This window comes from Aphelocoma coerulescens, chromosome 1, assembly GCF_041296385.1.
Source record: "Aphelocoma coerulescens isolate FSJ_1873_10779 chromosome 1, UR_Acoe_1.0, whole genome shotgun sequence".
Lineage (NCBI taxonomy): Eukaryota > Metazoa > Chordata > Aves > Passeriformes > Corvidae > Aphelocoma > Aphelocoma coerulescens.
Window position 1 is genome coordinate 117,543,669 of NC_091013.1, and position 17,335 is coordinate 117,561,003.

General features: G+C 40.1%; 1 protein-coding gene across 4 annotated transcripts in view; it reads right to left on the bottom strand.

Moving 5' to 3' along the window:
• The window catches only part of LOC138116628 (ephrin type-A receptor 3), a 178,782-nt gene that overhangs the window by 60,303 nt on the left and 101,144 nt on the right, over nt 1–17,335 (bottom strand). The window lies entirely within an intron of this gene.

Sequence of the window (17,335 nt, forward strand, 5' to 3'; positions counted from 1 at the left end):
CAGTTCATCAGGTGAGGGCTAAGCAAGCCAAAACCAAGAAAATAAACTGAATAGAGAAAGATCTCATCCAATTTTGAATGATCATGACAATGAGTGCCTTCTGGTACGATCAGGAACTTGTGTGATCTGTATAAGAAGGATGTTTTTTGTATTAATTCAACATATAAGAAAAGGACCACATTTTAGAACACATTCACCTTTTGCTGCAATTTGGTTCCTCAGCAAACACTGCCCCAACTCCAAAGCACATTAGGAAAACCCCAGGATATTCTCATTACAAATATAATGTTAAAAAGAAGGGTAATACAAAGAAAAACATTCCTTACTTTATGTCTGGAGCCTAGGTTAAGCTTAGATAAAATTGCCTGAGACCTGTCACAGAATTAAATGCTTCTTTAAAGCAAAAGGAATGGCTTCACCAGTATTGAGATAAGCCTAACCAGGGACACACTTCTCAGTTTTGCTTGTGGACACAAATTGATTCATGAACAGTCTAAAATCTGAGATACTAAACTGTGCGGTCTTTTTGTGTTCATTCGTGCACTGCCAAAATAGCAAAGTCTTTAGATGAGCAGCCTGAGGTGGAAAAAAGTCTGAATAAACATTCCAGCATCTTTGTAAGTGATGGAGGAGGGAGGGACTGTTATTGTCCATCACCAAAACCTAAACAAACGCCTGGGCAAGGCAGATTTGTTGGTTAACTCCTGGTGCCCAACACCTGAGTGAAACACTCTGGTGAATAGTGACAGAACAACTACTCTGCTCTTCTCTGAAACATCTTAATAAGGGAAAGCCTCCTCCCACTGCAATGCACAACAGCAGGAGGAGCACAGGTTTCAACAGGGAAGTGCCAATCTCAGCCACCCTTCAGCACTTCCCAGCCCTGGCAAGCAGAAACACTTGGCTGCAGCAGCTCCCTCTGACTTCCAGGCTACAGCAAAGCAGCTGGGGAAGACAGCTCCTGCTCCAAGTTCTCTCCTGAAATTGAGGAGGCAATCCCAAGTCTGAGCCCCTGGGGCAGCGGCCCAGCAGGGAATCTGTTACAGCAGAATTGCTAAAAATGACCTTGTGTGACCAACATTGACCCGCCCGACCTGGCACGGCCTGTCTGCCCTCAGCTGGCATTTCTGGTGTTCCCCTGTCCTCAAAGGCTGCCAAGGGTGTTTGGGGATTCCCATTCAACTTGAGGAAATAAAGGAAACCAAAGTCCCTCTTACGCCCTTCCACTAGGAGGAAATGCAGCAGGAAACATCTGGCTTTTTTTGTTTGGCTGTTGATTTTGCAGCCTTTTACAAGTCAAATCCCATTCCCTCCCACGTGCTGCCCCATGAGGTACCTCGAGCAGGCCCCTTTGGTGGCCCTCTGGATGACAGAGGGAATTCCAGTGATTTCCCTGCCTCTGTTCCCAGCCCTAAGACAACAAGCCAGGCAGAAAAGAATGGATGCCAAGCCTGTTCTTACCAGCACTAATAACTAAGCAAACACAGTAAGGAATGAAAATCACACTTCATCTGCCTAATTAACACAGAAAACTTGCATCAAAACTTCCCATGGGGACCTGTTACCAGATATTAAACTCTGATGGTTTTGTTTAACCAGCTTGAAGGGGCACCTTTACCTTTATGGGCAGTCACACATGAGGCAAAGATGTAATTATGGTTCTGTACAGTACAATTTTTTAATAAATCTATATGCTAGTTTAATGTCATGACCAAAAAGAACCCTACCACCACTAATTTAATAAAGCAACGAATTTAACATAAGTAAACAAGCTTGCACAAGAAGTAGACAGATTCAGACAGGTGAAGAAGAGAAACTGCTCCATTAATCAATGTCGCGTTCATCCCTCAGGTGAAAACTCATGGACCACATTTAAGAAAAGGTGGTGATGGTCAGAGTGAGGGGGTGAGCCAGTGAGATTCCTGCTGTCCCAATATGCCCTAGCAAGGGCATCCCAATCTCGTCTTCCCCTCAGGTTGAATTGCACTTTCTGTCTTTGTCTGTCAGACCAATTTAAGATTATTCACAACTGCAGCCTCAAGGAAAAAAAAAGCATTTACTCTTGAAACTGAAGCTCAGAACTGGAGGTACCAATAAAAAATGTTGTCAATGTACTTACTAAAATTATTCCTTTCCTAGTAATTTTTTAATTCTGATATATAAGAGAGAAAATATAAAGTTGTTACTTCAAAATGCATTAATTTCTCTGTCAGACAAATTGGATTACATGTGCTGATAGAAGAAGGTTTGGCTTTTTTGTGGCAAGTACCATGGCTTTAGTTTCAGTTAGGCTGAGAAAAAAACATATGAATTAGCATACGAAGTCTTCACAGAATCTACTTTTAGCATGGAAACCAGCTGTGAACAGCAGTGGCTTTTTCTCAACAATTTCTTCCAAAAACTAAGAAATTTTTTCTTTCCCTCACAATGGGGAACAATGCAGAAGGAAGGAGATGCAATGGCCCAGGAAGAAAAACCTCTTAGAACGCTAAAAGTGAGTAAAGGAAACTTTGGAAATTTCCTCATAAATGATATAAAGTGAATAGCAAAACCGTCTGGTTTTGCTTTTTTAGGAAGCTCTCCTCAAGCCTGTTGGCCCTGGTGATTCCTGTGATAACTCCCAACTGCAGCATTTCAAAACTGTATTTAGTCTGATTTCAGTCTCTTTTATCTGAGTGTGAGGCCAAGGTGACTTTGTTGAGTCACCTGCTGGTAAGAATTTCAGGATTCTGGTTGTCCTTGTCCTTGCATGAAAATGAACTTCCTTAAGCTATAACTGCTGAATGTGTCTCAGAGATAGAGAGCGGGGAAAGTTAATTCAGTGAGAGGAAAACAAATGCGTGTAACAATCTGTGGTAGCTACTGATTAAAGAAATGTGACTGTCTTTTCTACAGCAAAGTCAATTTTGCCTCAGCTTGACTAATCTGCTTGAGATGAAAACATGGTCCTAATTAAGGGTTAAATTATTAATTTAAATTGGAATTAATTTTAAATTAAAACATAAATCTGTTAGTAAATAGGAGCATTTTAGTATTCAGGTCCTGCAGCCCCCTGCATGCAGAGCAATCTCACCAATTCCCAGCTGTAAACACCGAGGAATGACGGGAGCCTGTGCTGGTGACGTCCCAGCCCCAGCACTCCTGGCTTGACAGGGCCCATCTCCCTGCACAAGGTCACAGAAACTTCATTTGCAAACTGCCTGGCACCTCCCAGCCCTGCAGGAGCTCTGCTTTTTGTGCTTTGAGGCAAGACTGGAGCACCACAACATGCTGGAAGTGGAACCACATCAGGTGTCCAGCACCCACCAATTGACTGGTCCCTGCCTTTGTTCCTCTGCTCATTAGAACAGCCCAGGGGTGAAATGGCACTGTGGCACTAAGCCACAGCATTTAGAAAAGAAGGGAATTCAGTCACAAACCTGTACAGCTCACAGATAACACCTCTTCAGAGTGTGCATTAACGAGACAGGTGAGAGAAACTGGGCATTCCTCCTGTGCCCTGCTGAGAGGACCGGGAAACATTCCCCATGGAAGTGGTCACTCTTAGAGGGGCATTACAAACTATTGCCAATGTCACCTGAGCAGCAGCAGAGGTCCTGAAGCTGGACCTGAGGCCACAGGATGACCTTTGGCTGGGCAGGTATGTTGCAAAGGGAATCACAGAACCAATTAGGTTGGAAAAGACCTCTGAGACCATCAAGTCCAACTTACCACCTAACACTGCAATGCATCTTTCCTTCAAATGCTACTGACTGGCTCACCTCGACACCCACACACAGCCTGGCATCTTTGAACTGTTCTCCAGCTCCTTTCAAAAGTGTTTACACAGCTCTTTCCTCCTCCTTGTTCACTATGGCACCCCATTCACCAGCAAACAACACTTCATAATGTAGGCTTCCTTCAAAATCCCTCACAACAATGAAACCACCTTTCAGCAGCTCTCACTGTTTATTAGTACTGAAAAGCCACATAATCTATAGCATTTTATAGGTCTGTGTCATCTTCCCTCTCTCCTGAGCCTCTATGTAAGTTCTTGAATACCAACTCAGCCCAAAAAGGCTTCTAAAAATTACAGAGTATTTCTGATTCATATTTCTATTGAACTTCAGGCACACTTTTTCATCAGATCTGAATAAAAAGACACCACTTAAGTGAGCAGCTCTCAAAACTAAATGCTATTGCTGTACATGCAGAGCAGGCTTTCTCTGTGATGGGCTGTGGTGCTGGGACCTGAGGGAAGAGGCAAATAAGACTGAGAAAGGCTCTAATGAGGGTTAAAAGCTCTTGTTGTGATTGGACCCCGTTGCCACTGCTGTAATAATATCCCCAGAAAGAGGTAAGGACATTGACTTTCTCTCCTTGCCTGTAGGATTCCATTCTGTCTGTGGAAGAAATAAAAAACTTACAAATGTTCTTAGCATTTGTATTCTTACATCACCTGTGGGATACGCATGGGGCAAGGATTCAGTGGAATATGAAAATGAAATGTCTCTAGAAAAATACGCTTTAGAATGAGCACTTTTCATTTTTTACACCTGAAAGCTGCCGCTGGCACAAGAAAAAAAAAATCAGTAGTATTTAATCTTCCTCATGAGTAAATTTCTGCTTTTTCCTCCCCGCTTCCTATTTTATAGTGATCTGTGACCTTAACATATTTTAATCAGATGCTTTTTAAATTGGCTTTACTCCCAGGTCAAGTCATTCAGCAGAAACAATTCCTGTTCTTTGTTTAATAACTGTTACTGGCAGACATATTAATTATATGTACATAAGAGATAGCGTTGTCCTGAGGGAATAATACTGCACCTTTCAACCACGGTCTATAATAGTTGCACGTTGTGCCTTGCAGGGCTTCTGTATCTCTTTTTGTGCAGTGCATTACAGCCAGGATTGCTGCCAGCAATGTTGTTTAAAGTGCAGTATCAAAGATAGTGGGTCTAAAACAGCTTTACAGCAAAGAGGTTCTCGCTTGTGGGCGCCTGGTTTCAAAATGTGTGAGGCATTGAGGTTTCTCTGCAGTCAGCTTTGGGTGAAAGAAATCCTACTTCAACAAGTATTTAAATCAGGAATTTAATAAACCCATGTTTATAAGCATTAGCTTTCTCTTTCCGTAAACAAGAGGGTTTCTAAACTCAAAACCTGGACACTCTGAAATATATTAAGCTATCATTTTTTTCAAACAAAGCAATTTCATGTTTTGTTCTTTTTCAAAAAGCTTGATTTAATCCACAGATAGATGAAAAATAACTTGCTAATTCAAGAAGCATTGTAATTTAAAATCTAAAGTAAAGAAATACTAGAGAAAAACCCACCAGAACCAACTTAAACAGGAAAAAGGAAAGGTTGTACAAATACACGCATAAAGAATTTTAAATGATCAGTTGGCAAGGATAAAAAGCAAAGAAATGCTTTTTCCCTGAGCTGAACTTACACTATGAACTCCTCAAAGGCAAACCAGACATAGGATTGTGATAGCCTCAGACAGTAAATTTTAAATAGAAATTAATTCAGGCCGAGACTGCCACAAAGGGATAACTATAAGGTGGCAATGGTCAGGTTTAGTCTTTGCTCAACCTCCCACCTCTATGTCAGAACTCTAAAGAAAAATCAAAACAAGAACAACCAATCCCCCCCAGAGTAAAGCAAACAGACCTGGCAGCCTCTGTCCCACAGGCCAACATCTCGTGATAAGGTGTTTGCTCTCCAGCCCAGTGGAAAAATCAAGACAGTGCCTGGTCATCCTCATGGGCTAGATTTAGCTAATGAGTAACAAAGCACCTTTCCTAGCTTGGGGGTGTTTATGTAGTTTCCCTGTGCCCGAAGCAGGCCAGGTGAGCAGGTTCAGAACAGGAAAGGTACTATAAATAAAGAAGAAGAAATTAATTTCCATGCAGATCTAGTACCCATCTTGCATCTAACAGTAAGACCACACGGAAGTGCAAGAGGAAGGCCAAGAGGGAATCACCATTTGCCACCCCTCACTATTTCACCCTCACGCCCACAACCCAGATGTTATTTCAAAAACCTGGAAACATGAGGTTAGATTTAGCTGTTAATTTATTTTTTTAACAAAGATAATTATGTTAACCTTCATTGTACTGTCCTTCATGTAGACTATCCAATGTCTGGGGTTTTTTTGCAAATTATTGGTCTCAATGCATTCTGCTGCTGTCTAGGTAGTCGATGTGAAGCGAAAAAATTAATCTTTCCTTCATTATACCTTCAAATTCCGTAGGTTTTTAGCCAAATCAATGTACCCTTGGTTTTTATTATACGACAGGAAGACCAGCTGCTCCTGATGTGCCCTCTCTAAGCCGTTCCTCATCTTACAAAGATCTATCATGAACTCATCTTCTCTGTGATGAACAAACACAAACTTTTCAATCAGCTTTTACAGGAATACCTTCTGATCCTTTGATCATACCCATCTCTGTTTCTACACTGTCATTTATCCAGTGGAAAATGCTCTTATTCTTGCCATAACATGTCTGATGAAACCAATTGATTTATATATTGGACTACATTTTATATCTTGCTCTCTAACACATCTGGGCCTTTGTTTTGGTTTGTTTTGTTTATTTTGAGAAATCCATGGAACATCTCCCCCAGTGTGTCAGTGCACATAGTCCAAGTCAAAACAGTTAATTCAGACATATAAAAGGTATAAATTTTCTCTCAGGGGTGGAAGGAAGATGATGATGCATTTACTGAGGCTGAATATTCTTTTGCAACTTTCCACCTCTGCTAGCACATACAGGAGTCTGCTGCTGTCCCTGTGAGAAAATTAATGCAGAATAGGATCCAAATCCAGTGTCACCTCCTAATCAAAATGCTGCCTGGTGGCTCGTGTGATGTTTCAGAGAGCTCAGCCTAGCTCCCCGATGACACAAGTCCACTACTGCAATTTGCATGAATTAGTACTTTTGTTAGGAGTCTCAGCAGAGCTGTCAAATTAATTGGAAAAGAAATTTAACAAACACCTTTTCCCTCAGAGGTGTGCTCTCAGGTCAAGGTTGAGGCACATTGCTCGAGCAGTGAGGGGGAAGCTTGTGTTCCTTACACCCTTGCTGAACTTATTTATTTTGGTAAAACAGAGAGGACTTTGGTTTCTTGGCTGTTAATTTGGTACCTGTCACAAGCAGCCCACTGACATAAAAAAGACAGCCTATTTTTATGCTGCTCTTGGCTGGGCTAGGACTAATTTTTTTCATAGTAGCTGCTGTGGGGCTGTGTTTTTGATTTGTGCTGAAAACAGTGTTGATAATTCAGCAAAGTTTTTATTTTTTACTGCTGAGTAGCACTTACAAAGTGTCAAGGTCTTTTCTGCCTCTCATCCCACCAGTGAGTGGGCTGGGGGTGCACAAGGAATTGGGAGGGGACACATCTGGGACAGCTGACCCAGTCTGGCCAAAGGGATATTCCATCCCACCTTTCCTGGGGATGGTTGAACACCTGCCTGCTGACAGGGAGTGGGGAATCAACTCCTTGTTTTGTTTTCCTTGGGTGTTGTTTTTGTTTTCCCTATTAAACTGTCTTTCTCTCAACTCACAAGTTTTCTCACTTTGCTCCTTTGATTCCCTCCCACATCCCATGAGCGAAGAGGGAGTGAGTGGCTTAGTTGTCAGCTGGGCTTAAATATGACAATTTTATAACACTAAATATACCAGATGCTGATAAAATAAGAACAAAAAGGCCCAGTTAATGGCCAGCGACTAAAATCTATACACTCATTTTTCACAAACCCTCACTACTTTCTTATACCTCAGAGTTAGTTCTTTTCCCCAGTTTTAACATATTTTTGAATTCAACCACTGGAGGCAAGATATGGCCAGAGGCACATAAAGTTCAGGAAGCAAACACTGGAGATATTTTACTGTCCTCCCTTCTAAAACCCACCCACCCAACCAAAAAAAAAAACCAAAACCAAAAAACCCCTACCAAACCCAAAGTTCACATTTTTAAGCATTGACCTGAACAGGATCTGAAAAGCTAAAATTGAAGCTAGAATTGTGTGCCTATGCCTCATTCAGTGCTACTGTCACTGCCAACCACTGACATATCACTTCTTGAATTCACTGGTGCTGGGAAAGGGAAGTTCTTAAGAAGAGAAATGGTGCTGCAATGGCAGGCACTTAAACCTGTAGGAAAAAATCCCTAAGGTTTAAGGCACTGTCATTAAGTCTGGGATCTAATTTAGTGTATCAAAAAATGGCTGTAATTTGTAGCAGTGTACAGGAAACAGCCACTGCTTTGCTAGGGATGCTGTTAATGCTACTTAATGGCTGCATCCATAGAAGCATTTTAGCCACACTTCTAAAGCAAAATCCCATTTCTCCCCCTCTTGTCATATGATTCACAGCATAAAGTGTGTCCAGACCACACAAATATACATATTCCAGGTATTCTGGAATACGCACGCTTCAAATGTCTCCATGCTGTCAGAATTGCTAAATCTGTTGGATGGAACAAAGATGGAAAAAGACCTGGCACTGGAAAAAGGAGGCTGATTTTATGTAAAGCCATTAAACATATAAACAGATATTGTCATGTGCAGAGAGGTTTCAGTGATTGCTAAAGAAGAGCTTTAAACAGACGACCCAAAACATTATGGCTTCATCATTGTCAGAACATCCCCTTGTCTTCACGTCCTTTTTCACTGACTGTATTTTCATCCTTCCAGCAGCAAGCCTGAGAATTAAACAGTTACAGCCCCTGGAGGCATCTGTGAGCTGACAATCTTCTCACAGCTGAAAAGAAAGGCTTTTGCAAAACTATCTGAACACTCAAGTGCATTTCAACATGGTGTGCTTTAGCTTTTGCCTCTTCTTCCTTGGTATTTTTCCTTTTTTAAAGAAAATTCTTAATTACTTAACATTCATTTTGTATGCATGTATTAAAAATGTCTGGCTTTGCAGGGTAAGCAATTATCTGCTGAACAAAAACCCAATTAAATGTAAATTTAAAAAAAATCCCACAGGTCAGCATTTTTATTCACTTGCCTGCTACCTGTGTGAATCCAAGGGGGGCAGAACCTCAGCTGTTTGGAAAACAAAGAATCTGATGTATTGCATTTTACAGGGTATTTGCTACAGAATGAAATCCTTCCTTACAATCAGTAACAAAAACAAGAACTCAATATTCTCCAACAGCATTCACTTTTCCACGCAGAAAATTCATCAGAAGGGACAGGAAACTACGTTTGCATTATTGTGCCCTGTGCTTTCTCTAACAAATAATATTGTGTGCTGACATCAAGGGCCACATGTTCAATTAACAGCTTGCAATTCCACTGGATTTTATGGGGAAAAGAATGAAAAAACAGCATTGCAATGCCTTTTGTGACTCTGCACTGCTCTACTGAAAGGATATTACTATATAGACATCATGCCATTTTCTGAATGAAGGAACAATAAATATTGCAAACACCATGGATTTGACTACAACATTGGTTTTATATTCATTTTTTCCCCCCACTTCTTGCTTTAAAAGTCAAAACCAAGAGGCTGAAAGGACATCCAAAACCCTCGAAAGATGGAAGCATTTAGGGATTCCACCATGAGATTTGACATTCTGTATCTATCAGGACCAACTGATGCAGAGTAGGGTGGGTGTTTTTTCCCTACTAGGAATATTCCCAACTACTCCCACTAGAATTCTTTGGAGTTGATAAGAGGTGAGCCATGCGCTCTGCAGTTGAGCTGAAATAATTTTTGTGCTTTATCCTGGAAACGAGGAAGTTAAATTCCACCTGGTTACTTTGCTTAGCAAAACTCTGACCATAGATCTACTTCTAAAAGATCTGCTTTACTCTTCCTGACCTCATCTCAAGACAATGAAAAAGGTCTTCTTCTTTGTAGGCTGAGTCTCAAGAACAAGAAAGAATCCAGAAGACAGGATGCTGTACACATTCAACTGGTACAAATGGTACAAAATAGCATATAAACCCAAATAATTTCAATAAATCAAGTCAAGAAAGTCTGTACTTGAAAACTAATGTTAAAACAGACATAATTTCCTGCTTATTGATATAATTTTGACTGGGAGAACTGATTTCCAGTACACACAACATCAAGATATTTTTTCACTAAATACATTTTAAAAGCCAATACAGAGAGGAGAACAGGAAAAGGGTTTGTCCTTGACTAAGTGGCTCACATCTCACATTCACTGCTAACCATGTGCATTACTGAGAGCCCAGGGTGGATGGATCAAACTGTACACCTGATCTAAAGCTTTGCAGATTGGTGAGATCCCATATAAGCTTTCCAGCCACAGCTGAAGCTCCCAGCCCTGTGCTGGGATGAAGTGTGTACCACAGCCAGACAAGAATTCAGCTCAGGATAACCCTGGACTCTAAGATAACCCTAGAAGAGGTTCCTTAAACTGTGTCTTTCTGCAAAGCCATGGTTCAGCAGATCATGAGCTCTCATTTCCCCACCAAACCCCCAGAAGAAGGGTGTATTTCAGCTGTGAGCATCCCATGTACAGTTTTTCTTCTATATAAGGCTCTGTGCTTCAGACAGAGGAATCCAGTTAAAGTGTAATAGTAATAATGTCCATGTAAGTCACTAAAGCTTTTACTTCTTTTTTCCTCCTCCTCTCCTTGCTGCCTGTCCTGTGTGTCAGATTAGAAATACACAACAAGTGATTACGGTAGGCAAGTGTAACTGTATTTTGAAGGTACTGTCAAAATGCATCAGCAAAATGCCCTATTATAGCCCAGCTAATCTGAAATGATCTCCCACTAACACAAATGTCATCAGTGCTGTGCTCTGCTGCCCTAACATCATGAAGTGGGGCTGTGACAGCTTCCCACAGTTACAAACCTGGCCCTGCAGATCCAGCACCATGCCACAACAGCTGATTAAGCACTCACATCCCCACCTGCTGCCAAGGAAATGGCACACACAGCCCTCTGTTTTATCTTGGTCCCTCCTTATAAATTAACTGTGCACTGAACCTCCTCTGGGCTGCCTTCAGCACTGATGGGATAAATAATACCCTTGTCTGGGCGAGGCATGGCCAGCAGTGCAAGGGCAGGGGTGAGGACAGGGAGATCCCTCCAGTACCATCAGAATTTTCTCTGCTGCTCTGTTCCGCTTGGGACAGGAATTCTGAGCTGCTGTGTTCAGGTCCAGCTGTGAACTGAGACACTTATTTGCACTTTCTGTTCCCTAACAAGGAAACCTTTCCTTCTGCATTAGGATTCACTCTTAAAGAACGTTTTGCTCTTTTCCCACTTCTTCTGTTGGCTGCAGTGAAGACTGGGTTAAATGTGTGTGCAGCAAGCATCTGAAAGAGGCAAGCAGCAAGCAGGCTTGTTATTCTCAATGAATAATGCAACTTAAGAGCTGTAATGCTTACAACTGATTTAACAGCTGCCAACAGCCCCAGTTTAGAAAAAGTGAGGCAATGCTTGTAAATTTGGCTTGAATCAGATTAATCCTCCCTGTTACCCTGCAAGTGGGAAATATTACTGCCCTGCCTGCTTGGTGGCACCCTCCTTTGTGCTTTGATTTATCTGTGGCAATGGTAACTCCCTCAGAAGTTATTCAAAAAGTGATACTACTGTGATCAATTCAGTGTGAGACTCACACCCAACTTAATAGGTGCTCACTCCCAAACTTCAGAAGCAAATTCTAAACTCAGTGGATGATTATGGGCATGAAGGAAGAGTAATTCCCAGAGGAACAGAGGGACACGTGGAGCACTTCCTGTGCACCCTGCAGTTCTTCCACTCTGAATCTGCAGGGGGCAAAACAATTATCTAAAATTCAGATTTCACATTATGCTGCTTAGCAGCCAGGGGCAGAAATTTCAGACTTGAGGCTTGTAGGATGGTTTGTACCTATTACTCTTTGTATATCTGCAGTACTGCCATCTCTGAAAAGAAAGTTGGTTTTACAGACATGACTTCTTAAAGATTGAAATTGCTGTTAGCAATTCTTTCGACCCTCTTGAAAATATCAGGTTTTTATATCATATTATAAAATCCCAGATTGGTATTTAATACTGAAAATCTTCTGCTGCCCCCTGTTCCATGCACTCTCCAAAGTCTCCAGTAAGATATAGATATTTTTACCTTATTCTTATTACAGTAATTTCTGCATCTTTTACATCTATGGCACAACAAAATCAGAATAGGAGTTAGGGCTCATCTAAAAATAAAATACAGTGTTCTATTTAAAAAAAAACCACCCTTCTTTCTATTAAAAAAAACACTTCTTTCTTCTAAAACTCCTGGTTTACAAGTTTGAGGCAACACGATCCCAAACCTCTGCAACTACATCACAAAACTTCCAAAGTAGCGGAGGAAGGAAAATAAAACTCTCCGAAATTAGGAATGCTTATCCATGGTGGATTCCTCGTGTATAGCTAATAATCAACCATTTTAAGGAAGCTGTACCAGTAGAAATCACCAAATAAACCCAACCCATTTTCCCCTTGCATCTGAAAGGTGGGAAAGGATACAGTGGAGCTGCCTCTCTGTTTTTGTTCCACCCTTCGACTAATTCAGGTCTTCTTAAAGACAACTTTCACAGAAAAAAGGTCTAAAAAAGAAACTCGTGGCCCTTGAAAGGGCTACTTTTGATTAGGCAATTTCTGCCCCAGAAAAACTTTGTACAACTAAAACAATTTGAAAATTAAGCCTGTGAACAAATATCAAGTTGAATTTTCTATGGAACCATCAATAAAGGGAAGGAAATATTTAAGGATATAAAGAAAACAACAGAAAATAATAATGAAACAACAATAGGAGGAGAGTCTAAAAATTTTTAATTAGCATTTTATCCATCAAATTTCTATTATTTTCAAGTAAGCCTCCTACCTCAACATTCATTTGCACCAAGGTACCACAGTCCAGGTAAAAAGTAAAAGCTGTGTGCAATACTGAAGTAATATCCCTCCTAATAGACAGGAAAAAATTACTATGTTATTTTCACAGCCAAATATTCCGTGAACTCCAGATTACTAAAATAACTCAGTTTCATAAGTGCTCCTGAAACAGTTCCAGCTTTACAAGAGCAGAGTTGGCCTGGATGAGCAGTTCAGAATCCATGTGATTATTCAGTCTTCATTTTCGCTAAATTTAGCATTGGCTCTTTGGGGATGGACTCCCAGAGGTGAGGCAGAAAAGGGCCACTTAAACCCTGCCAAGTTCAGTGGGGGAAAAACTTGCAGTGCCAGCCTGGTTATCTAATTGTTAGCAGCAGGCAGCAGCAGTTTTAAGTAGCAAATTAATATGTTTGGGGGTTATGCAAAGCCAGAATAATTTACAACAAATTGGTATCAGGAGCAGTTTTAATCAGCCATGATCTGAAAATCCTGAATTCCCATTAAAATAAATTGGAATTGCATTTGCTTCTACGTAGCCTGCTTCTGACTGCAGGAATTTTGAGTAGTGAAAAGAGATTAGTAGGGGCTTGGCTTTATCTGTAGGCTTTATCTCTCTAATTATGTATTTGAGACTGGTAAAATTAGTATACAGAATAATGGAAAAAGGTATTAAAAAGTTGCTGTATAGGCCATTTTTGTTGCCCACATACAGAAAAAAAGGATTCAACTTAGAGTCTAAGAGATCCTCAGCTACTGAGGCAGTGACTAAGTTCAGAGGTAAAGAGAACAGAAAACATAAAAGAAGAAGTGGGGGAAATAAAAACCATCTCCTCTGGAAAAATTAAAGGGTTGTTTCCAGGGGTGACACCAGTGAAAGGGAGCATGATCAGATTATAAATGATAAATAACCAGGCAGCATGAGAAAAGTAGTTAAAATTGATCTTGCCTCTGGGGAGAGACTGGGAGTCCCCCTCCAGATCCCTCCCTGCCCTCTTCTGGAGCTTCTTAAGCAAGGTCCTTCCTTAAGGTGCACTTCAGAGGCCAGGGACTCCTTGGATGGTCCTTTAAAACCCATATAATATACTTTGGAATTATTAAATATTCACAAATAGAAAAGCAGATCACAAGCACCTAGGATTGTTCACTGTCAGAGAACACAGGACTAGAAAACCACTTGTCCCCATCCATTCTGGTAGGGCCCCCCAGCTGTGGTGGGCCCTACCTTTCACAGAATTATACCAATGTAACTGGACAAGGTCTGGTTTTGTCTTTCCGCAAAAAATCTCTGTGTATTGATATTTTTCTCAGCTATACCTTCACACTTTAATCTGAAACTTTGTATTTTTATAGTTGGCGATAAGGTAAAATCACCCCCCCCACCCCTTGCAGCAGCTGAAAACATTATTTCTAACACACACATCATAAGAAGCTTTTTGAGCTTTTCTGTGTCTGTTTTTGGAGGTTTTATTTGGAGGTTTGCAGATCTTTAGCTTAGCAGTCATTTCTATCAGCTTATATTAAATAGCTGCTTCATGAATTCCAGTTAAAACCAAATTACCCTGAAATGAAGCCAGGATCTATACAAGAGCAGCAGTAACTTAAATAAATCAATATCAAACAACAACCTCATCTGAAGCTAGACAGCTTGCTGATGTGCTAAACAAGAATATAGACACTAAATCCAAGCAAGAGTTTCTTAAATCAGAATGATGTCCCCATATGTGTTTGCACTTACCTAATAAAGCTGTTCTCACTAATAGGGACAGCAGCATATCTAAGAGGGAAACTGACACGAGCCAACAGGATTTCTTGACAAACACAGATAAAAATCTCTGCTGAAACACCTATTGCAAAATGACTGATTCTGGCATTTCTAACATTTCTGTGGGGAAATCCCAGCACACCCTGGAAAGAAGCCAAACCCACACAAATTCTACATTAGATTTGATTATTTAGTTTTCAAATTTTAGGGCAGCACTGTTGAGTCCCATCTTGCCATATTTTTCCATTCTCACTGTCTTTCCACAGGAGAGTCCCAGGACTTCTCTATCTTTTCACTTTGCTTTCTTAGCTGAGCATTGAGGGTTCTTCTGCAACAGCTCTCCCAGATTAGGTCTCTCCTAGCTGGGCACCTTAGAGTACAGAATAAACCACACCAAAAAATCACATTTGTGTTCTCATTATGCTCCTCTTTTCCATTTACCTGTGCAATTATACCACCAGAACAACTTTCTGTGATTTCCTAAAGATGTATTAATCATATATATATATATCTATATATGGAGAAATAGATAAAAATCAATAAATTATTGCACTAACATTAGTTGGGGGAATTTATAAAAGGGAGAAAAATGAATGCACATATTCCATTGTTTACTGTTTTATAATCCTAAACATTTACTGTGAGAAAGTTAACACAATCTTTTTCAGCATTAGTCTGTTGATCTCCTTTAGCTATCTGCTATTTAATTAAGCTAAAGAAGCAATGAAATCCCTTCATTATCCTTCCTACTAATTTTCTGCCTCCGATATTAAGACCCAGCATGGAAGAAAGACAGTAACAACATTCTCTGGTTTAGTTTGCTGGTGAATTTGGGATTTAAAAAAAAAAAAAAAATTAAAAAGAGAGAGTACAAGGAACAAGAGAGAGAAAGATGATCAGTTATAATAAAATTATAAGTTGCTTCGTGAAACAGAAATAGTGAAGCTACAACCAGAACATCTTACATTCCTTTCCAAACTTTAAAAAATAGCATTGTCTTTGGGAGAAGATGGTGACATTCCTGGTTTTGAGTTGAAGACTGTTGTTGTCAGACATGTTCAATCTTTCATCCAGTGGGAGAATTTGGTCCACCTACCCAGCACCTGGTGGTGAAGTTCATGTGGGCAGTGTTTATATTAAAAATGACACCAACTCTGGCCAGAACAGCCTCCAGAAAATGCCACTAAACAAAATGTTGTATCTGTGTAGAAAGTCTCAATTTTTAAAAGTGGTTTCAACAGCTACCCAGAGGAATAACACTGCTGAAATTTAACATTATTCATAAGAGCCTAAGAAGTGTTCATAAAAAAGTGAGGCAAGTGCAAGAGAAAAATGCCTGTAAGTCAAGAAATTAAAGCTAACATCTTAAAAGATGAAAAGGAAACTACTAAAAACAAATAGTGTAATGATTTGGCAAAGGAGATTCTGAGATCATTTCAAGCAGAGGGCTCAGGGTTGGATGTGACAAAGAGCCACTGTGGCAAACCAGCAGTATTATCATGCAATAACACAAACCTAAGTGCAAAATTACTCCAGAAGCTCTTTCTAAGTCGTTAATATCTCTGAATCTTACTTTCAACCCTTGCCATGACATGAATTTATTATAAACAAAGAAGCATAAAGACTTTGCTCCCTATCAGCCATCAGTGTGAGCACTGAGCACGGAGCCATGGTTAGGACCCACATCTTGAGAACACGTGTTCTGGGACCTGGGAGCCTCCTCTGGCAAAGTGGGATTTAAATGGCTCGAACAGCTTTGTTCTTACCAGCTAAAACTCAAGTGTCTTGGCAGAGTGGCTGAGAAACGCTGTTGCAGCACTTCCCTACTCTAATCCTGGCAAGAGCTGCTGTTGTTGTTAATCTTTTGCTTTCCTAAGGACTAAATTCATTATTATTTTAAATAGACGTGGCAGATGCTGAACTGGTGCTATTCATGCATCCACACAGAGATAAGGGGCCCTCCTTTTGCCCAAGTGATGCAACTCCACTGAAAGTTAAAATCCTTCAATTACGTCCTTTAATCCTAATATTCTCATAAGTAAGATCCTTTCAACTCCTTTAAAAAAAAAAAAAATATGTAGAAAAAAGGAGTAAGATTGACCAATGCTTTATCTACAGTCTACTATTCCTGTTTTCAGAGACGACAATGAGATGCTTCAGTTTCAACTACCAATATTAAATTAGATAAAAACAAGAGAAAAAAAAAAATCTACAAACAACATAACTGCTGTGATAGAGTCACATGAATTATAGCAAAAGTATTTTATGTGGCTGTGGACAGTTAGGAGAAATTCTGTCCCTTTCTCTGATTATTTATTTTGTACGTCTTTGTTAATCCTAAAAAAAGGTGTCAAGGTAGCAGCACAGGCAACCCCAAGCCCTTTGTTTAGAGCTATATCACAAACAATCCAATCTTTACCAGTTAAATTCCTTCCTTTTAATTAACCACTCTCAAAAAAGACAGAGAAAATTAATTTCCCTTTTGATGCTGTAACTCCTTATTACAATACCACTGTACTTTAGAAAGAGGCTGCCATGACGACACTACTAAATGAGGTTTATTTTTGAACCATTAATGTATAAGAATGTTGTGTCCAATTTTCACAAACAGAAGGAGAAATAATGTCGAAGCAAAAAAAAAACTAAGATAAAAACTCAACTATTCCCAAAGGAGAGAAGGGCAATCTTCAGCAATTAAAAAAATTTATTAGAAAGCTGAAGATGTAATTCCCATTT